Below are 23,525 nucleotides of genomic sequence, written 5' to 3'. Positions count from 1 at the left end.
CAGTAGAGCCGATGGGGGACCCGAGAAAAGGAAGATCAGGGCTGCTCTGTGCAGATAAGTATGACATGTTTGTTTTTTTTAAGAAAAAACATTTTCCGTTACAATCACTTTAATGTCCAAATGATGCATTCTTATAACTTGCTAGATATACAGTATATATCTTTGGAATTTTTTTACACAAACCAACTTGTCTTTTTCAGATCTCCTGGCCCTTTAATTATCTGGCAACACACTCTAAATCTGTAAATAACTGCACCATTCAAAGATTTTGCTGTGCAGAACAGGTTTTCTTTTGTGTCTAATTATGTGACTTCTGCTTCAAAGTGTTTATTCTGTGCATACAAATTGGTGTTTGGAAGAGTGTCCTCTGGCTTCTGTATGTTGGCAAGCCTCACTGGGTCCGAGTCACCCAGCCAGGAAAGATTTCCTCCGCTCATGCAAAATACCTTGTTGACAGCTGTATTGCGATCAGTGGACTTTGGAGAACAGACGTGTGCAATTTACAAATCGCTTACATTCTTCAAGACCAACAAGTTTCTTTATGAAGTGAAATGTATGTAGACAACTTCAGATTGTGGAACTTAAAATTATCAGACATAAAAGTCACAAATTAGGACAAATTGAGACAACTTAGTATGTAATAATACATCATTCATTTATTTTTTAAATGCAAGCAGAGTAAGTACCTGAGATTGATATGGTATCAGCCTCTTGCAATCCCTTGTACAGTAGAACTCAGGTGGGAGAGGGTGAAGCTGAATAAGGAGCCAATCATTTGTTCTGTAATGCTCATGTGCTAACAAGATACATGCTGATAGGAGGAGAGAGTAGAGTTGAGATGAGCTCATCAATTTGCTGTCCTTCCTTATTTCTGATCAATCATAGGCTGGGGTGAGGGACAAGAGCTGTAATTGCTATTTACTTCTGCTCTAAAGCTGAACATGAAGAGGAACTTCATCTTTCAGTATGACAACGACCCAAAGCATACATCCAAATCAACAAAGGAATGGTTTCACCAGCAGAAGATTAAAATTTTGGAATGGGCAAGCCAGAGCCCAGACCTGAATCTGTTCAAAAATCTGTGGGGTGATCTGAAGAGGAGATGCCCTCACAATCTGACAGATTTGGAGTGTTTTTGCAAGGAAGAGTGGGCAAATATTGCCAAGTCAAGATGTGCCGTGCTGATAGACTCATACCCAAAAAGACTGAGTGCTGGAATAAAATCAAAAGGTGCTTCAACAAAGTATTAGTTTAAGGGTGTGTACATTTATGCAACCACATTATTTTAGTTTTTTTTTTTTGTTTACTTCCCCCTCTAAAAGATTTCAGTTTGTTTTTCAATTGAGTTGTACAGTTTGCAGTTCACATTAAAGGTGGAAAAAGTTCTGAAATTATTTATCTTTGTCTTATTTTTTTACATTACAGAAACCTGACATTTTAACACGGGTGTGTAGACTTTTTATATCCACTGTATGTTACCACCACTTTTACTGTTATGTAAGGTATGTTTTGCCATCTTTGTTTATCTGCAGAAATTAAGAAACTGTGTATAAACTGGGAAGGGGGCACACAATATTTATAACCAAATTAATACATAGAGTTCCTCTTTAAAAGAAAGGTTTGGGGTTCCATTAACCTCCCTGGCGGTATGATTATTTCAGATTTTTGGTGCTGAAAGCGGTACCATTATTTTGCATGGAAATATGTTGTTTTTTTATTGTAGGCTGTAATATTTAGGAATAACTCACTGAAATCTGTCCGAACAAGAGTCTATTAAACATCCCGGGTATGATAAAATTTGAAACACAAAATCATAAATTATAATTTAATAAATAATCATAAAAAATAATAATATAATAATAATAATAATACATTTAATTCAATATTATAATCAAACCAAAAACACTGAAATTTGAAATATAGCGCCCGTACGTCCTGACGTCACAGGGACTGGAACACAGAAGCCAGATGCCGGCATCAGCCGGAGGAGATGGCCGGGGACGCTACAGGGGACACATCGCGGGAGCGAAGGACAAGGTAAGCTCTGCAGGGACTCCCTATGCAGCGCCGCATGGTAAGCCCGAGTGTAGCTCGGGGTTACCGCTTTTGGTACAGAAACTTTACCCCGAGCTACACTCGGGAATACCACCAGGGAGGTTAAAAAATAAACATGCATACACACCTCCATGCTGGAAGAGAAGAGAAGAGAAGTATGGCCAAAAAAGCTTTGGCCATACTTTTCTTTTAAACACAATTTTTACTATTAAAATTACTTAATCTCTGACCCCCGGTTCACAAATATGCGGCCGTGTGGGCTGCGTTGTGCACGGGTACGAGAGCCCATTCATTTGAATGGACTCCCGTGCCCGTGACACACAGGGAAGGAGTCCCTGCAATTCTTCTGAAGATGCAGCCTGCACGGGAACCTCAGTGCTCAGTATGGATGCGTTTTCCAGTGCGGGCGGCGTGCCATTAGAACTAATGGCAGCCGCTCGTGGGTCCGCATTTCTCTGTGTGGGTGCTGCAGCTGCATGGATTTTCGTGCGGATCCGCAGCAGCACCACCCGCAGAGATGTGAACCTAGGGTTAGAGGAAAAAAAACAGACAGACTTTCTCTCTTGATGCTGTTGTAAGCTGCATTGTGTTTGACTGTTATGAGTAGGTGATTCTGTACACATAAAGACTTTCTGCAGGCTGATCATCGATGACAACCAGTATGATATAGGATGGGTCAAAAATATATGGTGCATGCAATAGTCGCAAAAAAAGGAAAAAAAGATAATTAAATATAACAAAAAAAGGTTAATTCTAGACCCCAAATTAATCTCTTACATCACCGACCCCACTCTTCCCTTGTATACTTCTAGGTTTATTTGTTTCCACCTAAATTGTTATATCGTTCCCAACACACCCAAATTTACAGAAGTCACACGTACATTGTAATTGACCTTTCTACTACCACACTGTGTTATTTAGTACCATTGATTGTTTGAAAATAACAATAAACATACTGAACAACAAACATATTAATTCCACGTGTTTTAAATGGGTGTGCTCTTTAGAATAGGCACTTGCAGAATGTGAGATTAGAGACACTGTTGGCAGCTAGAGAATGCTGAATTGCTGGACAGCTCCTTGGCTCTGTGCCTAAAATCTATATAGTTCTCATAAAACTGCTCCTACCAATATGCACAGATATACTGCATGAGTATGATGTTCCCAAATCTCTGCAGAAATTGAAATATTTGGCATCATATAGTAGCTGCATAGCTGAATGTGGGGTATTGGCTGTTTGGAGGCAATAGGGGAGATTTATTAAACTTGGTGCACTCAGAGTCTGGAGCTGCTGTGCATGCTAGCCAATCAGCTGCTGACTTCACCTTGTTCAATTAAGTTTTGGCACCAAAACCTGGAAGCTGATTGGTTTCTGTGCAGAACTGCACCAGATTTTGCACGCCTCAGTTTTAGTAAATAACCCCCAATGAATAGCTTACATGTCCACCTGTCATTGTTGAGGCAAAAGAGATGCACTGCTCAGAGGGAAAAGGACATACAACTGTCTACCTCAGACTCTGTCTCAGTGATGGAGTGAGTTCACTCATATTTAGCTAAATTTGTAATGAAACAACTAACACCCCCTCCCCCGAAGCATTGGAACACTTCAAGTGCATGTACTGTATAGTGACCAGACCATAAAAGGATAGTTAAAGGATAAGTTCACCTTTTAGGGTGAACAATGTAACATGTTCCCATAGCCGCAGCTGCCACTCCCCCTCCCTCTGACAGACAGTACGGGGAAATGTTTTCCCGTACTATTGGTCAGATTTGAAAACAGTTCAGCTGTGCGGAGCTCTGCACACGCGGCCGCGTCCTTCATTCACGGACTTCCATGAATAAATGAACTTCAAGTCCTTAGCGGCTGTCATCAATTCCCCCTGAAGAAGTCACGTGACCTGGTGACGTAACACGTAGGGGAGGGGCTCTGGCGTCATGAAGCTTAAAGCAACATACAACAAGTATTCAGCAATATTGGAAAACCTTACTGTGGTTTCAAATTTGAACTTTGAATGCGGTTTTAACTTGTAATATATGTGCACTACTTTATTTGAATAAATTAACTTTTAAAGAGGATAAGGCACAATATCTTTTATTACATTTCATGGCCAATACACCTATGGAGAAAAATCCCTAAGGAAGCAAGGAGACCCCCTAGTGGGAAGAGGGATACTCCCGTCCATCCATTCGGCTCCAGGAAAATCCATAAGGAAGCGAGGGGATCCCCTGCTGGGAAAAGGAAACACTCCGTCCATCCATCCATCCCAGGGAAAGAGGGATAATCCTATCCATTTACCACTAAGTCCAAATAAAGGGACACAAGCTTTTTATGACCTCACTTAACGGTTTGGTCATATACATCAGGTGAAAGCACAACCGGTGAAGGTGCACAATATATTTTTTAAGCTTGGTGAACTGCACGGTTATTATTTCGCATCACAGCAATAGAAAAAGTACCAAAGGCACAGACTCATTAAGGACAAGATTGTAGTACCAATATTGCAGTGATATTATTACATATGCTTTTGATGCTGGACTTTTATTTATTAATTTAACACTTATTCACTCATAATCTTTGCAATTGTCAGTGGAGTGCGACACTATTTCTGGTTTTATGCTTTATGACACAATGGTATAAGTATGTGTAGAGTGTAAGCGAACCACATTTTCACAGTTTCATACATTATCTAATTTAATTTCATTTGCATATCACAATTTTAGCATTATTTCATTATTTATTAGCACTTTACATACACCCTAGTAGCTCACAAGACCCCACACTTTTGATATGGACTTGCAGTTTTCAATGAACTACCACAGCACTGTGGAGCACCGTGGTAGTTCACTGAAGCTTCCTATCAGAATATCTGCTTGACCATACATCCCATACGGCAGGTAGATATTCTGGCAGATCTGCGGGAGACCTGCATGGCATCAGCGATCTACTGATCACTGGTGCAATGCTTCTAGTCTCCTGCAGACAAAAATAATGAATGCACATTTTTTTACCTGCAGAAAAATGTGCATTTATTATTTTTGTCTAAAAGGTGAACTTATCCTTTAAGTATTGCGGACTTTAGTTCAACGTTAATGCTTTGGGGGAGATTTACTAAAACTGGTGCACTCTGTATCTGGTGCAGATGTGCATGGAAGCCAATCAGCTTCTATATTCAGCGTATTCAATTAAGCTTTCACAATAAACCTTGGAAGCTGATTTGTGTCTATGCAGAGTGAAGAAATAAATACTGATGAGATAAACCTTTGCTGCTCCACTACCAATAGAGATGCAAGCTATAGATGCAAACACACTTGACTCAACCGAAAATGTTTTTTAACATAACTACACTGTAGAAGAGCAGGTACCCTGTGGTGTCTTCAAGTACAGGTATAAAGTGGTGCAATGTTTACTCCATGCTGTATTTTGCGTGCCATTCATACAATTCTGGTCACAATATGGATCTAACACAGCCACATGACTTTGACAGGTCACAGTCTTTCCTTCTTCCATAACATTTTCTTATTCATTAAATCAAATAGAGCTTCGTTTGCTGCAGAGTCCCAAAACCAGCAAAGCATAATACACATTTGGAAAGCACAAGGTGACTGAAGGCACTCAAGGGAGCTGCAGAGCACCCCAGGGCAGAGTGGAGGGGTCTGGAGAGCATTGCAGGGAGCTTTGAAGTTTTTCATTAACCAGTTCAAGTCCAGACACTTTCACCCCCTTCCAGTCCAGGCCAATTTTCAGCTTTCAGTGCTATCACATTTATTTGAGACAGATAAAACTTTATTTTGGTGGTATTTATTCAACAATGGGATTTTTATTGTTTTGCCATACAAATGAAAAAGTCCAAACATTTTGAAAAAAAATTTGTTTTCTTCTAAAATTTAGCAAATACATCATCTTTCTTCATAAGTCTTGGCCAAATTGTATTCATCTATCTTTTTAGTAAAAAAAAAAAAAACAACCCAAATTAGTTTATAACCAAAATTTTAAATTTTTCAAAACTTTTATTTTTTTAATATTATCTTTTTTTTTTTAACATACTGTCACCCTAGCAGTACAGTGTCACCATAGTGACACTATACTACTTGCGGGGGGTGATGAAGATTTTTTTTTCTTTTTTTACACTGATTGCTTTTACACCCATAAAGACTGTAAAAGCTGTCATTACTGCAGCCATTGAGAAATACTGTGTGAGCTGTGATTGGTCACAGCTTGTCACATGGTACAAGGCTGTTGTGAATAGCCTTGTACCATGTAACCTCTGTGATCATTCACAGATTTCACTAGTAGTAAGCAATGATGTCAGGAAGTGACATCTTGCTTACTATTATTCATGTGATCAATAATTGGTCAATCAGTGATCACATGAATCAAATCCTCACACAGAGGTCCCGTACAGCGATCGGTGTTCCGATGTGTCTGGAGGAAATGGATACGGGGTGATTTTTAGAAACATCCACTCCAGGGGCGGACTGACCATTTGGAAACTCGGGCACTGCCCGAGGGCCCGGGGTCAGTAGGGGGCCCCATGAGATGCCCCTGCTACCTTTTTCATAGGCTTTGTTGACTTTGGGCAAGGACACAGGGGCCCCATGATCCCCTATTGCCCGGGGGCCCCATGAGTTGTCAGTCCGCCCCTGATCCACTCGCATCAGCAGCGCTCTCGTCTGGCTTTTTATCGACATGGGCCATATGGGAAGAGGTTAAAATTGATGTTATTTTCTAGTTATATTTTGTCTTTCCTGGTTCCTCCCTCCTCCATATCAACCTGAGTGTGAAATGTTTAAAAAAAACCTGTTGTTTTCACTAGATACATTATTTTTTACCTAGTCACAACTTGGCCTCTTTGTTTCTCTGTGCAATTTGGGCATATAACGGCTGGTGGGAGGGTCTGGCAGGTCACATTACATAGCGTTTTGAAAACATCACAGCACTCTTCTTCAGTACTCCCCTCAAGAGCCCTCAGCCTTGATACAAGTAGTGATCTTGCTCTTGAGAAGAGTTTTGCAGCTCAAATGCATAAAAATGCCTTGCTGTTAGTCTGGTGGAGTGGATGTTCCTAGGCAGTCTGAATTTGCATGCAGATTGCCCTAGGTAATGACCACATGTGATTCTGAGCCTCCACGATTGAAAGAACTGAAATCCAGTGAATGAAAGGGGTAGACCAGGGACAGTCAGGCTGGGGGGAGAGTTAGATGATGTTGGACATCCTCCAGCCAAGAAATGAGGAGGGCTGTATCTGACTTGCTGCAGCTTTTAATGCACACTGTAAGAATGTCTTTTTCATTCTATCTGTCCATGTTGTTTGTTCATTTTCCTGCACAGAAAGTTGGAAGGGGATTTGTTGGTTGCTGTGGCTGAGATGATTTCTTTCCCTTTGCAGCACCTTTCATACATAATGCCCATTCTCAGTGAGTTGATGTGTACAATATTACAGAGGCTATAAATACATCAGATTTATTCCATGCAAGTAAAAGTCAGGTGGAGGAAGGCAAGTGACAGCTTTCCAGTGGTGATGTGACAAGTTGGTGACACCTGGAAACATTCTCTATTTGCAAATCCGGAAATTCTCCAAACTACATCAAACATCCACTTTGTTTATGATGAAGTCCCTTACTTGTTTCTAAATCTCACTTATAATGTAATGGCACAACAGTGTTCACAACAAGTCACAGGAGAAACTAGATTCAACATCCCACAATAAAAATATAAGGCGGTTTCTATGTATTATGTAGCCAATCAGAGCAATAAAACATTCAAAGGTCTAAACCAGAGCTTCCTATCCAGTGTTAGATGTACAGTTGCAAGAAAAAGTATGTGAACCCCTTGGGATTACGTGGAGTTTTGCATGAATTGGGCATAAAATGTGCTCTGAACGTCATCTAAGTCACAACAATAGAAGAACACAGTCTGCTGAACATAATACTACACAAACATTAGATGTTGCCATGGTTTAATTGCACATAACATGTAAACATTCACAGTGCAGGGAGGAAAAAGTATGTGAGGCCCTAGCTTAATGACTTCTCCCAGAGCTAATTGGAGCCAGGAGTGAGCCAACCTTGACTCCAATCAGTGTGATGATATTGGATGTGTTGCTGACAGCTGTCCTGCCCTTAAAAAACACACACCTGTTTTGGGTTTACTGGTTTCAAGAAGCACTGTCTGATGTGAACCATGCCTCGCAGAAAAGAGCTCTCAGAAGACCTACGATCAAGAATTGTTGACTTGCATGAAGCTGGAAAGGGTTACAAAAGTATCTCCAAAAGCCTTGATGTTCATGTGTCCACGGTAAGACAGACTGTCTACAAATGGAGAAAGTTTAGCACTGTTGCTACTCTCCCTAGGCGTGGTCGTACTGTAAAAATGACTGCAAGAGCACAGCGCAGAATGCTGCATGAGGTAAAGAAGAATCCCAGAGTGTCAGCTAAAGATCTACAGAAATCTCTGGCACATGCTAACATTTTTGTTGACACATCTACAATAAGGAAAACATTAAACAAGAATGGAGTACATGGGAGGACACCACGGAGGAAGCCATTGCTGTCCATTGCAGCACGTTTGAAGTTTGCAAAAGAGCACCTGGATGTTCCACAGCACTACTGGCAAAATATACTGTGGACAGATGAAACCAAGATTGAGTTGGTTGGAAAGAACACACAACACTATGTGTGGAGAAAAAAAGGCACAGCACACCAACATCAAAACCTCATCCCCACTGTAAAACATGGCGGAGGAAGCATCATGGTTTGGGGCTGCTTTGCTGCCTCAGGGCCTGGACAGATTGTTGTCATTGATGGGAAAATTAATTCCAGAGTTTATCAAGACATTTTGCAGGAAAACGTACGACCATCTGTCCGCCAACTGAAGCTCCGCAGAGGATGGGTGATGCAACAGGACAATGACCCAAAGCATACAAGTAATTCAACAAAACAATTGCTGCAACTGCACAGAATACGCCTTCTGGAGTGGCCCAGTCAGAGTCCTGACCTCAACCCGATTGAAATGCTGTGGCATGACCTTAAGAGAGCGATTCACATCAGACATCCCAAGAATATTGCTACACTGAAACAGTTTTGTGAAGAGGAGTGGTCCAAAATTACTCCAGATCGTTGTGCAGGTCTGATCTGCAACTACTGGAAACGTTTGGTTGAGGTTATTGCTGCCAAAGGAGGGTCAACCAGTTATTAAGTGCAAAGGTTCACATATTTTTCCTCCCTGCACTGTGAATGTTTACATGTTATGTGCAATTAAACCATGGAAACATCTAATGTTTGTGTAGTATTATGTTCAGCAGACTTTCTTCTATTGTTGTGACTTAGATGACGTTCAGAGCACATTTTATGCCCAATTCATGTAAAATTCCACGTAATCCCAAGGGGTTCACATACTTTTTCTTGCAACTGTAGGAGTAAGTAAAGTGATTTAGTTGCTATTTCTACCCGACTAAGGTGTTTAGTGTACAGTGTTTTAGCAATCAACATTGTAAATATATTTCTAAGGTAAGTATGAAATATTCATATTTACCTATTTCCAACCAGTAGGTGGAGCTCTAAGCCCTTTTCGCATGTTTTCCAGGCTAATATTAACTGACTGTTAAAAGTTATTTACTGAGCTCTAAAGCTTATGCAAAGTCACCGAGGAGCCCCTTGCAAAACCATTTTTTTTTTCAATTAAATGTTAGGACATGCTAACTAAAAGAGATGAATTCAGCTTCATTTATCTGTGTTTGCCCCAGTTCTTCTACACAAAAAGCTCAGCAATGGGCTGACATAGAGAATTGGAGATTTTAGAATCTTAATTTTGTAGGGTGCTGAACATGCAACAAATTTGTGTGGCCATGAGCAATTTATATCAATAAAAAATCATGTTCGGGACAGCACCAGATGACCACGTGAGCATGCACCAATGTGTAGAACAAGGGTCATTGCCTGCTGGTTGTGTGTGCACTCATGTTTGTTCAAACACGCTGATTCACATGAGCACACTAATTTACACTGACCTAATGCCAGTCTTGTCAACAGATAGCCCAGTAAAAGTGGAATTACACTGCATCTGAGAACCACAAACCCAAAAACGCTATTTAATTAATTTTTAATATTCAAAGCAAACTCCCTCATTCATCCATGTCCCCATGCTTTATTTTGCTAAGAAATGACTTTGAAAAACACTTCCCAGCATTTCTATCCATGGCCATCTTGGCAGGTGATTCCATGTTCCCTTAGCTCAGACATGCAGGCAGGAAGGTGTTCTTAGCTGTGAAAACGTCTCCTCTCTTTCTGAAGACTCCTGGGATGCATGACATCATTTGCCTACGTAAGGAAAGCAGGAAGTAACCGAAAAAATGTAAAAAAAAAGTTTAATAAAAGAAAATATGATATACCTTCCTATCTATTTTACTATTGCTAGTAGCATAAGGATTAAAAATAGTCAATGTTGACTGAGAATGCTGAGTGAAGTTCCACTAAGGAACAGTTTTTGTCTACTGGGACCTATTTTTTGTGTGAATCTCTTTTCACATATTCTATTTCGTAGTCAGTATATTGTGGTTCTGAGGACACCACCCTTCATTTTTAGGGGGGGAGTCAGTAGTCAGTCGCAGACTCAGCTTTGAGTCTGTTTCAGGTTCCTGTGTTACTGCCAGCTGCTGTCCATCCTGGTTTGCCATGAAGACTTCCACTGTTGCCTTGCCCCTTGGTGATCTTACCATCAGTCTGCATGTCCAGTCATGCCTTCTGTCAAAAGTGAGCTTTTGTGAACTTTACTTTTGACACCCATGCCACTCTGTGCCCCCTCATTCCCTGTTCTTCATTTCAAGGGTGTTTGGTCCAGAAGGGATGCCCTCTTGTTATCTTAGCCTCTAACCAGGCTTGTGATAGTGGCAATCAGTGATTTGCCATTTAAATATGATAAATTCTGAAACCTAACTGGTACTGGTAAATTTAACACTGGTCATGTTATGGACATGGACAATGATTTCTTGCAGAAGAATGGTAGACATCTTTTGGCGAGTGCATGTGTTGTCAAGTGAGGTGTTGTTGACAACACAATTTCTATTTAAAGATTGGAACTTGGGCAGAATTTTGGAAGCAGAGAAAGGCCTTTCATTGGCCCCTAAAACAGCTTGACAATGTCACTAAAGATTGATGGTTTGTGATTTGTTTTGGTTGTTGGTGGAATGCTGAATACCAGTGTAAAGAATAATTTGCAGGCATGTAGTGGAGGCAGCTCTCTGTAAAACAGGAGAAACCAACAGAGGTCACTGTAGAAGTGATTAAAAAAGATGGTTAAAGAATATCTTCAGTCAGATGCGCCAAAATGTATTTATTGCAGGTACTTATATAGTGCCATCAATGTGCACAGTGCTTTTTATATATATATTTTACATTCACATCAGTCCCTAATGCTCAAGGGGCGTACAATCTAAGGTCCCTAACTCACATTCATACATACACATACTAGGGCCAATATAGACAGGATCCAATTAACCTACCAGCATGTCTTTGGAGTATGAGAGGAAACCGGAGTACCTGGAGGAAATCTATGCAGGCACAGGGAGAACTTGCAAACTCCAGGCAGGTGGTGCTGTGGTTGGGATTTGCACCAATGACCCTAGTACTGCCAGGTGGAAGTGCTAACCATTTAACCAATACTGTAGCAACTGAATTTTAATAAACAGCCACTCACCTGTCCAAAGATTCAGCACTGTCCTCACCCAGACTGCTTCTTCACCAGTCTTCGGGTCCCTGGCACCGGCATTTTATTTGTGGTTGAAGTTCCGCTTTAAGAAGTAAGAGGACCATTTAAGTTTGTATTTCAATGATTTTTATTAGTTTATAATCATTAAAAAAAAACAGGAGCAACAAGACACGCCCACACAGAGGACATCAATTGCACATCGAGCACCATTTAAGTTTAACAGATTTAGCGCCGCCCCTTAGCAGAAATACTGCTACAGGACAGCAGCGGTGCGCAAAATCACATATATATATACGTGATTTTGCATTTCCAGGTACAGGGCGCATGCTACCCACGCCGCCATTAGTGGCCAAGGCTGTCATCATTGGGTCTCGGCCAGTGATTACACTCGCCAGTGCCCGGAGATTGCCGAGGATCTCCGATGGAGGGGGAGAACTGTTAGTAAACAAAACAGTTCTCCTCCCTGTCAGCTCCTGCACACTGCTTTGCATGGCTGTGCACAGCAGAGCCATGCAAAGCAGTGTGCTTACAGTGAGGCACAAACACAGAATTTCATGTAAAACGGCACACAGCTAACTCTTTTATCGCCCCAGATGTTAACCTCTTCATGCCCAGTGCAATTAATACAGTGCCAGCACTTTTTATTAGCACTGATCACTGTATTGATGTCACTGGGGATGTCAGTGACACCATATCAGTTCCCCCCCAGTGTCAGAATGTCCTTCGCAGTCCCACTATAAGTCGTTGATCGCTGCCATTAATGGTAAAAAAAAAAGCTAAGTATATATACTGCCATTTGTAGCGCTATAACTTTCACGTAAACCAATTAATTTACATGTATTTACATTTTGGACTAAATTTATGACGATATTTGATTTTTTAAATTTTTTTATTGGACATGTTTAATAGCAAAAAGTCAAAAATATATTTTTTTTCTCAAAAGTGTCATTTTTTTTACAGCGCAAAAAATAAAAACCGCACAGGCGATCAAATACCACCAAAAGAAAGCTCTATTTGTGGGAAAAAAGGATGTAAATTTAATTTGGGTGCAGCGTTGCATGACCGTGCAATTGTCAGTTAAAGTAACGCAGCGCCGTGACGCCAAAAATGGCCTGGTCAGAAAGGGGGGTAAATCCTCTGGAGGGCAAGTGTTTAATAGGTCTAGTTGATTTTTATTTTTTAAAGTGAGAGTCACAGGAGTAGCCAACATGTTTTGGTTGCTCACCAGATCCCTTCAGCAGGGCTTGTAACTGAAGAAAAATAGACTAGGTAGCACAATGGACTGGAATAAAATGATTAAAACATCTAATAACCTGTGGGAAGGCTTGTTCATGGTACCAGTGAGACTGCTGTCTACTTTAATGTCACCAAGGGTGTCAGACCCATAATTTGTGGTAGCCTACTGGTGACACCAAAATTTAAAAAAAAACAACAAAAAACAGCAAAAAACTTTGCTTCATTTCATGATGTCAGCAGCCAGCAGATGGAGGATGCTGTTTTGGGGTACTAAAAGCTGGGATTTAGCACTAGGGCATATGAAGAACTTTTAGTATTTTTGTTTATATACCCACTAAAATATAACTGTAAGGAAAACATTTTTCATAATGAGACTCTTGTATATAGGAGACAGCTGTGTTACAAGGAATATAAAAGGAAATAGATGGTTACCAATTTTTCAATCAGGTAGTTTTAGCCCTCATAGCTTTAAATTGTTTTCAATGAGAAAAAATGTGTTTGCGGGGCAAATTAATAAACTTCAGCACTTCTTGTGCTGTAAAAAAGATAACTCTGATGTGTCTGATGTTTTAGCTTCTGCAATCTTTATAAACTTTGAATCCTGTTTTCCTTAATATGATTAGAGATAGAATTTTATCCCCATCTGCACAAAATATGGCTAATCCTTTTCCACAGTGGTACACAGACCAGCAAAACATCATTTTTTTCTTTCTGTGAAGATCGAGAACGAGGGCAGATGTTGTTTGCATTTTCATATTGATTAAATTTGTTTTGCACAAGTTAGGGTGTTTTGAGATGCAATAGTAAGTAGCATTGCTCAAGGGAAACTTAAATCTCCACCACCAGCTGCGGGTGCCAGGACTACAGGGGACATGTCTTCGTCCCAATGTGCAAGCAGGGGTGGACTGACCATTTGGAAACTCGGGCACTGCCAGAGGGCCCAGGGTCAGTAAGGGGCCCCATGAGATGCCCCTGGTACCTTTTTCATAGGCTTTTTTGAGTTTGGGAAAGGACACAGGGGCCCCATGATCCCCTATTGCCCGGGGGCCCCATGAGTTGTCAGTCCGCCCCTGTGTGCAAGCCTAAAGTGAAAGAACATCCACCGCCGTGAAATACTTTCTTTCCTTTTTCAATAAATGTTAATACATAGGCAACAGTACATTTCAAATAGTGCCATCCACCTGATTCTGCTCATCTTCAACCAATACTTTTCAGCACTTGAAGGACTTAATCATGAATAAACCCCTCCCTGAAATCAATTAAAACCAACGTGTCGTGTTTTTACTATGATTTTGTGTGCATTGTCAAGACCATGCCAAGTGCAGCAAGTGCTTTGGAGTTCTTGCTGTATTCATGTAAGTTAAAGTGTATACGAAGTCTAGCAATGAACACCTATTTGCTCCCTTCTGGTCTGTTAAATATATCAATGAAAGTGTTTTTGTTATATCTGTTATAGAAATGCAGAAATCTGTTGATCATGTAAGAAATTCAAAGCTGTCCTGTGCTCTCTACCTGTGTTATCTCAAAGAGTCTAGAATTATTAGCCTTTATGTTGTGAAGATTTAAGGGTGGGATGAGTTGAGCAGTTTAGTAAAAGATGACTTGGCAGGGGCCAGGGCTGACATGACTTAGTCCACACAAATGCTATGTGTCGTCAGCCCACAACAGGCCTTAAGGGCTCATGTACACTGCAGCTCCTAAACTGACATTCAGGAGCTGTTCTGCGTTTTTTTCAGCAGCCCCTGAACTCTCCCTAATGTTTTCCTATGTGTCCATGTACACATAGTCATTTACAGGCAGTTGAGTTTACAGTCATTTTTTTGAACGCCCCAAACTTGCGTTCAGGAGTAGATTTTACCGGCGTTTCAAACGCCAAATGTTTGTAAACGCAGTTAACCGTGTTTATAAGCGTTTGTGTTTAGAAGCAGTTTTTAACTGTTCCATGTCCAGATGTTTCATCATCAGAAATGCATGCAAAGCATTTTCCATATATTCAAATGGACCCAGTCAGGGGCAGACTGACCATTTGAGCACTCGGGCACTGCCCAAGGGCCCGGGGTCAGTAGGGGTCCCCATGAGATGCCCCTGGTACCTTTCATTGGCTTTTTCATAGGCTTTTTTGGGTGTGGGCGAGGACACAGGGGCCCCATGATCCCCTATTGCCCGGGGGCCCCATGAGGTGTCAGTCCGCCCCTGGACCCAGTACACCAGCACAGTCAGTCAGAGCACTGATGATCAGTGTGCCCTGATGATCAGTGTAGCTCCAGCAGTGCCACCTGTCAGTGCCCATCAATGCCTTGTGTCAGTGCTCATGCCATGCCACCTGCCAGTGCCCATAAGTGCCACATCAATGCCACATACCAGTGCACATCAATGCCACATATCAGTGCCCATCTGAGCTGCCTTTCAGTGTCACCCATCAGTGCCAGTCAGTGCCACCTAGCAATGCCAGTCAGTGCCACCTATCAGTGCTGCCAATCAGTGCCACCTATCAGTGCCAGTCAGTGCCGCCTATAAGTGGGCAAAGGTGCCGCCTATCAATGCGCAAAGGTGCCGCCTAACAGTGACAGCCAGTGCCGCCTATCAGTGCTGCCTATCAGTGCCATATATCAGAGCCATGTATTAGTGCTGCCTGTCAGTGCCCATCAGTGATGCCTGTCAATGCCCATCAGTGTCACCTCCCAGTGCCTCCTCATCAGTGCCCATCAGTGCCACCTGTCAGTGTCCATCAGTGCAGCCTATCAGTGCCCATCACTGCAGCCTCATTAGTGCACATCAGTGAAGGAGAAAAATCACTTATTTACAAAATTTTATAACAAAAACTAAGAAAAAACGTGTTTTTTTTCAAACTTTTCAGTGGTTTTTGGTTTGTTTAAGAAAAAATTAAAAACCCAGAGGTGATTAAATACCACCAAAATAAAGCTCTATCTGTCACAAAAAAATGATAAAAATTTCATATGGGTACAGTGTTGCATGACCGCGCAATTGTCATTCAAAGTGCAACAGTGCTGAAAGCTGGAAATTGGCCTGGGCAGGAAGGGGGTATAAGTGCCCAGTAGGTTTGTGGTTAATTGAACAAGCTGAGGTTAGAATTTGATTGGCTGCACCAGATTCTGAGTGCTCCAGTTTTAGTAAATCTAACTCTATGTCTCCATTGCTCAACAGCAAAGAGCTAGATTCATCTCTAATGCAATTTTGAATTTGATTGGTTGATAAGTGGAAAAACACAGTTATTATTTTACATACCCTAATTATTGAGGCTGGTTGTTTCTTACAGAAAATAGATTGGTTGATACAACCGTTTCACAAACAATACTACAAGTAAGACATACAATGCAATCAGCCACAGGCTTCACAGAGTAGAAATACAAGGAGAAGTATTTGGCATCTGCCAAGCTATCAGAAAATCATCAGTAAGTATTGACATCTTGTTTTTAAAGATCAATATTTTCTATTTTCATAGCAGCTCAAGCTTCTTTGACCCCATATTGATCTAAAGGTATCAAAAGAAGCACCTCTGTTTGTGTATGTGTGTGTGTTTGTGTGTCTTTGTGTCTGTGTGTGTGAGTCACTGCTCTTTGGCTTCCCTTCCACACTTGCCCCTGTTAGGGGCCACCCCAGAGTCATATGTTTTGTGCAGGTCATGACCTCTGCAAGACTTGTCACCATAGTGTGGTTGGTTACTTTGGGCTTCCTATTTAAAACTGTCTAAAGGTTTGTTAGTGTCAGATACCCAGTTTTCTGTTTTATGAACAATATGGAAGCACCAAGGACAGAAGCTGAAGTATTGTTAAGGGCAACAACGACAACAAGATTTCCATTAGACACTTTGGGGGCTTTTTACTAAAACAGCACGGTGCAAAATCTGGTGCTTCTCTGCATAGAAACCAACCAGCTTTCAGGTTTTATTGTCAAAGCTTAATTGAACAACTAAAGTTAGAAACTGATTGGCTACCAGGCACAGCTGCACCAGATTCTGAGTGCACCAGTTTTAGTAAATCTGACCTACTGATCTTGGAGCCATTTATACCTATATGATTGGCTAGAGGTCTTCTAGCCTCATATTCTTAAAACTAGTGTGTATATACTGTATGTTGTGTGTGTATATATATATATATATATATATCAGGGGCGGACTGACAACTCATGGGGCCCCCGGGCAATAGGGGATCATGGGGCCCCTGTGTCCTTGCCCAAACTCAAAAAACCCTATAAAAAGGTACCAGGGTCATCTCATGGGGCCCCCTACTGACCCCCAGGCAATAGGGGATCATGGGGCCCCTGTGTCCTTGCCCAAACTCAAAAAAGCCTATGAAAAAGGTACCAGGGGCATCTCATGGGGCCCCCTACTGACCCCGGGCCCTTGGGCAGTGCCCGAGTTTCCAAATGGTCAGTCCGCCCCTGATATATATATATATATATATATATATACATACACACAAGAGGAGCGTTCAAGTCAAACCAGGACTAGTCATTTTACAGGTATAAAGTGGGATGCTAGCATGGCAGTACTACACGGTACTACAGTAGTAAGTGGCAAGTGTGTCCTATTACTAACAGGCGGCACACATGTTGTGGGCAAGTCCAGAGACCGTTAATCAAGATGGCAGACAACAGTTTTAGTACATGCATGGAAGAACATGTGATGATGAAGTTTCTTGAAAACGAAGGCGTAAAATCTGTGAATGTCTACAGAAGACTTCAAGCACAGCATGGTGATGAGACGCATTTGGATGGTATAAACATTTAAAAGATGTATGTCCGCCAGTGACGATCCTGGCCATGCTGGTACCCAGCCCACAGCAGTCATTCCTATGAACATTCAGCACGTGGAAAGCCTGATCCTGGATAATCAATTCATAACCTGTCATGAAATTGCACAAGAGACAAATCTTTCTGTGGGAACAGTGAACACAATCATGACGAACTGAAGCAGGCTGTCTTAGATGATCGTATGTCCACCAGTGACAATCCTGGCCATGGTGGTTCCCAGCCCACAGCAGTCATTCCTGTGGAGTGCCTGATCCTGGATAATAGATTCATAACCTGTCATGAAATTGCACAAGAGACAAATCCTTCTGTGGTAACAGTGAACACAATGATGACAAAGTGAAGCAGGCTGCCTTAGATGATCCTATGTCCACCAGTGACGATCCCAGCCGTGGTGGTTCCCAGCCCACAGCAGTCATTCCTGTGAACATTCAGCACGTGGAACAATTGAGCCTGGATAATCGATTCATAACCTGTTGTGAAATTGCACAAGAGACTAATCTTTCTGTGGGAACAGTGAACACAATGGTGGCGAAGTGAAGCAGGCTGTCTTAGACTGGTGCAGGCATGCTGACAAATCTTTCTATGTCGAAGCTTTCCAGGCATTAGTTAAATGCTGGGATAAGTGTATAAATGTAGCAGGGGAGTATGTCGAAAAATACATTTCCACTCCTTGAAATTGGTTCTTATATAAACTTGACTTGAATGCCTTCCGTATATATATATATATATATTATATATATATATATATATATATATATATATATATATATACATTTTTTTTTCCATGGGAGACCAGTAATGATGTAGAAAATAAAGTAGCCCAAAGCAACCAATCAGATTCCATTCTGCTGTATTCTAAATCAGATAATAAAATCTGATCTGCTGTTATGGGTTACCATGTGATCAAAGCACATTACACTGATTTACAAAAAAAAACAAAACAGGCATGAATAAATCGCGTGACGCTAAAACAGATTATTGTTATGTCTGCATTTATTGTTATGTCCGCATTAATATTAGTAATGTATTAATATATTTATCATTTCATTATTATAATAATTTAGATTTTAACATTATTTTGACAGATTAATACAAAGCTGATCTAGGAGCCAGGAAATATGCCTTTAAAGCATGAAAAGATCAAAAGAGTTGTGTGGTGTCTAAATTTTTTAGACAATGCTTATGATTTATATATATGTAAATCTTTATGAAATTGCTAAAAATAACAATAATTATGATATTACAAATAATAATTATTTTTATTATTCATGTAATTCTGTGTTGCAATGTATTGGCTACATCCCTGAAATTGTAATTCCTTTTATTGCAGGCCATTAGTCACTGAAGACTGCTGGGAACATGTGACTGCAGTAAACATAAACAAGCAGTAGTACAACCACTCTCCATAATATCTCAGTCATTCAGCTTGTAGATTTGTGACCGGATTCATTCAGAGGTCAGATTGCACAAAAAAAGGAGAGAAAGAGAGTGGCATGTTGGGAAATCTAGTTCTTGGTGCTCTACATGTGCACTGGAACAAAGGACTGGCGAGTAATCGTAGAGCTCGTGCGTGGGAGGCACTCATGGATGCCTGTTCTTATTTATGAGCCACTTCCAAATAAAACTTACCAAAGGAATACAAACATAAGAAAAATATCTGTTAGAGCATGCTAAGAAAAGTCACTTATCATTTAACTTTTGCTTGCCAAATGAGGTATATATTCAAGTTTATACATTATATATATTTAAAATATATATCTTCAAACATCACATCTCAAAATGAACTTGCAGCAAAAAAAAAATATTTAGCATGATCTATTCCTCCTATTCACAAAACACACTTAAAGAAATCCATAAAACATTTGCAAGCTTTTTGGAGGCTTTTTACTTTTTATGTAAAAATACGAACACTCTTTTTTTTTTTCCTCTGAGTCTGAGTCAGTGAATAAAAATCATGAAGTCGTTCAAATTTAAAACCTCAGGGCAATCAAAGGTATAAAAATGCAAAGTGTACAAAATCTCTTGGGACTGATTGTAGCAGTCAGATTAGAAGCTTTTGTCTCACACAGATACAAATAAACAAACAAAAAAATAAAAAATATAGAAAATCACTTGCAAAAAATAGATACGGTGTTTCAGAAATTCAATTCTCTAGCCTTCAGTGAAAGAAGCAAAAAGAAATTTACAGTTGTACTTTTCTCTGATGTTGCTTTGGAATTCCCTTTAAGTTGAAAGCTTTTTCACCCTCCCCCCACCATAACCTTGGCTCCCTCCAGCAGCTCCTGGGATACTGCTGCTCTCCTTTCCTCTCCATCAGCTGCTACAACCCATTTCATGGCTGACTGCTGGTACAACTCTTCAACTCTTTCTTCCTTTTTTAAAAACATCTTTTCTGTTTTCTTGCTCAGAAAGATGTTAGGCCTTCTCATAGTCTCGTCTTTCATCCAGTTAAACTTTGCATTTCTTAATAAATGTTCCTTTTTCTAGGTTCCTACACTTAATGGAACTGAGTCAGATAAACTATCTGAACATACACTGTGACCTAAGCAGGGTAATGAATAGAAATGAAAGGGAGGGTGATACTTTTCCTACATTTATTTATTTCAGGTACTTTTACAGCACCATCAATTTATGCAGTGCTTTACATATATATTGTACATTCACATCAGTCCCTAACCCTCAAGGAGTATACAATCTAGGGTCCCTAACTTACATTCATACATACACATACTAGGGACAATTTAGCCTACCAGCATGTCTTTGGAGTGTGGGAGGAAACCAGAGTACACAGAGGAAACCCATGCAAGCACAGGGAGAACATGCAAACTCCAGGCAGCTGGTGCCATGGTTGGGATTTGAACCAGTGACCCTAATACTGCCAGGCAGAAATGCTAACCATTTAGCCACTGTGCTACCTGATTGTTTGTGTATTTGGTTGGATGTAATTTGATAAAAATCTACAACAGAATTTACAACCTTATGAAATTTAAAATTGAACACAACCAACATCAGTGCTTACTTAAAGGATAAGTTGCACATTTGTTTTGCAGGTAAAAAAAATTAGCATTTATTATTTTTGTCTGCAGGAGCCTGTAAACCATTGCACCAGCGGGTTCAGGTCTCCTGCAGATCTGTCTGGATATCTGCTTGCTTGTATGGGAAGAATGAATGAACTACCACAGCACTCCACGGAGCCGTGGTAGTTCACTGAGGACTACAAGCTGACAGCTGCCAAGACTGTCGGGACTCGTAGTCTCTCATTTACAGATGACTGTGAGCCCTGGTTCACACTGATGCGGTGCAGAATTTGCAGTGTTTGCAGTGCGAATTCCACACCACATCAGAATCGCACCCCATTCATGCAAACTGCAGCGGCTGTGTATGTTAAGTTACCAACACCCCTCAAAACGCGGTGCGATGTGCAGAATGTATGGCTGCGATCGCGGCGTACAAAAACAAGCGGTGCAGTTCCTCTGTGAATCACATGCGATATACTGAGCCGCACGTATAGCGATACAAACTTTGACAGCTAGGGAGCCAGGAGAAGATCCCCCAGTAGCTGTCAAAGCGGAGCGCAGGGGGGGGGGCAGGGGCCGGTCTGATCATAGCATATTACATGTTACACCCTAAATATGGGTATAATATGTAACTTGTTACGAAAGGTGAACTTATCCTTTAAAGGGCAACTTCACTCTGTCAATCAACATTGACTATTTTTAATTCTCATGCTGCTACCATTAGTAAATGGATAGGAACGTATATCATATTTTCTTCTTTCCCTTTTTTTTTACATTTCTTTTGTTACTTCCTGGTTTCCATGCCTAGGCAAATGATGTGATACATCCCAGCAGTCTTCAGGAGGGGAAGAAGGGTTCTCAGCTCAGCCAATGCCTGAGCTAAGGGCACATGGATTCCAGAAAGTAAATGCTACATGAATCATCTACCCTTACTCAAGATGACCACTGCCAGAAATTCCAAGGGGTGTTTCAAAATGATTTCTCAGAAAAATAAAGCATGGAAACATGAATGGATGGGGGAGCTTTGAATATTAACAATGAATTAAATAGCATTTTTGGTTTGTGGTGCTCAGATGCACAATGGAACTGAGAAACTGAGGACAACTTCCTGGAACTATATATAAGTTTTCTTACAGCAGAATCCTCTTCTTGGAGAGCTAGCCAGCATCTTCTGTTGTACCACCCCAGACCCTAGATACTCCTTATCCAGCTGTTCTGGGTGAATCCCTGATCAGGGGATCCAGTGCCTGCCACTTTAAGAGAAGACAGTCTCGGGTAGTTGCTAATCAGGTTTCCCACCAGAGTGCTCCTTCCCCTATCTGTCCCAGGGGGTGCAGGTCTACTCACTCAGTCCTTCTCTTGTGTTGCTGGTGGGTCAATGGCTGCTACCAGGCCTTCTAGCTGGGCCACTCCTTCTTCATCTATTGCTTTGAGGAAGGGAGTTTGACTCCCGAAAGGCGTTAGCACTTTACCAGAGGACCCATGCTGTCCACGACTGGCATCCTTTGACTTCTTGTCTCTGTTTTTATGATCTTTTTGGCTTGTGAGTATGTTTTTGTATTTTTATATAAATTTCATATTATCATGGTAATGCACGAGGAGAGTGCACCCTGTTTTGTTCTTTTCTGCTAGTATCAAGATTCCCCGATCTACCAAGGGCGACACCTCAGTAAGTGCAGGATTCTATTCTGAGTGCAGCAAGAGAGATTTGAGCGCCGGTTTCTGGTTACTGTTGAACCTTTTAGAATGTTTAACTTTTCTTTTATGCAGTATCTACCAGGGGCGGACTGACCATTTGGAAACTCGCGCACTGCCCGAGGGCCCGGGGTCAGTAGGGGGCCCCATGAGATGCCCCTGGTACCTTTTTCATAGGCTTTTTTGAGTTTGGGCAAGGACACAGGGGCCCCATGATCCACTATTGTCCGGGGGCCCCATGAGTTGTCAGTCCGCTCCTGGTATCTACTGTCATGTTGTGTTGTGTCTTGTTGTGCTTATACTCGTTATATTCTTATCTCAATATAACCAGAATATCTGCATACTCTAAACTGTGTGTGTCTCTTTTATGGATCAAGTCCTGGAGGTCCTCCTGGTCAAAGGTCCCCACTGGTCTCAGCAGGGGCTATGCTTTCAAAGCAAGCTTAGGACAGACAAGGAACCCAAAAATACTCAGCTGCCCTCAAGGGGGGTAGCACTACACATATATATGTTTTTGAAATAAAATCTTTATTATTTTTGGCAATACCATGGTGTGGGCGTATTTCTTCCATTCACAGGCTGTGTCACTCCCCTCCAGCCTGTGTCTTAGAATTACAGGGAAGTAAAGCCTCCATCAATCAAGATGTAATATTCCACCCCCATTGTGTTTAGCTGGTAAGTGGGCATGGAGGAGGATAGAGGGAGTGGGCTGTCATTTACCACTTGTATATGCCCAAATGAGTGACTCTATAGTAACTTGGGCTGCTCAAATAGGGAGAAAATGCTCAGCATAGAAACTCACTGAAAACTGAGCATGTGCAGTAGCTGCCAACTCTGTTCTTTGCTTAAAATTGACACAAGAAAGCAAAATCTGGTGCAGCTGTCTATGGTAGCCAATCAGCTTCTAATGTCATCTTGTTCAATTAAAGTGGTTCTAAAGGCTCAAGGTTTTTTACCATGTGTTCTATGTACAGCCCCCCCCCCCCAATCCTTACCTGAGCCCCTTCCAATCCAGCAATGTTGTTGACAGCCTCTGCTGGCCTCTG

At 41.2% G+C, this 23,525-nt stretch overlaps 1 long non-coding RNA gene across 2 annotated transcripts in view; it reads left to right on the top strand.

Annotated features, from left to right (window-relative positions):
- The window catches only part of LOC149459778 (uncharacterized), a 59,936-nt gene extending 58,545 nt beyond the window's left edge, over positions 1-1,391 (top strand). For both annotated transcript variants that reach the window (XR_016313213.1, XR_016313214.1), the window contains one exon: positions 201-1,391. This is a non-coding gene — a long non-coding RNA (uncharacterized LOC149459778). The remainder of the gene's footprint in view (positions 1-200) is intronic.
- The last annotated feature ends 22,134 nt before the right edge of the window (positions 1,392-23,525 follow it).

This window comes from Staurois parvus, unplaced genomic scaffold, assembly GCF_062004578.1.
Source record: "Staurois parvus isolate SC_StPar_1 unplaced genomic scaffold, SC_StPar_1.0 ptg000249l, whole genome shotgun sequence".
Classification (NCBI taxonomy): Eukaryota; Metazoa; Chordata; class Amphibia; order Anura; family Ranidae; genus Staurois; species Staurois parvus.
The sequence above is the reverse complement of the archived record's forward strand: the minus strand, read 5'-3'. Positions and strand labels throughout refer to the sequence as shown.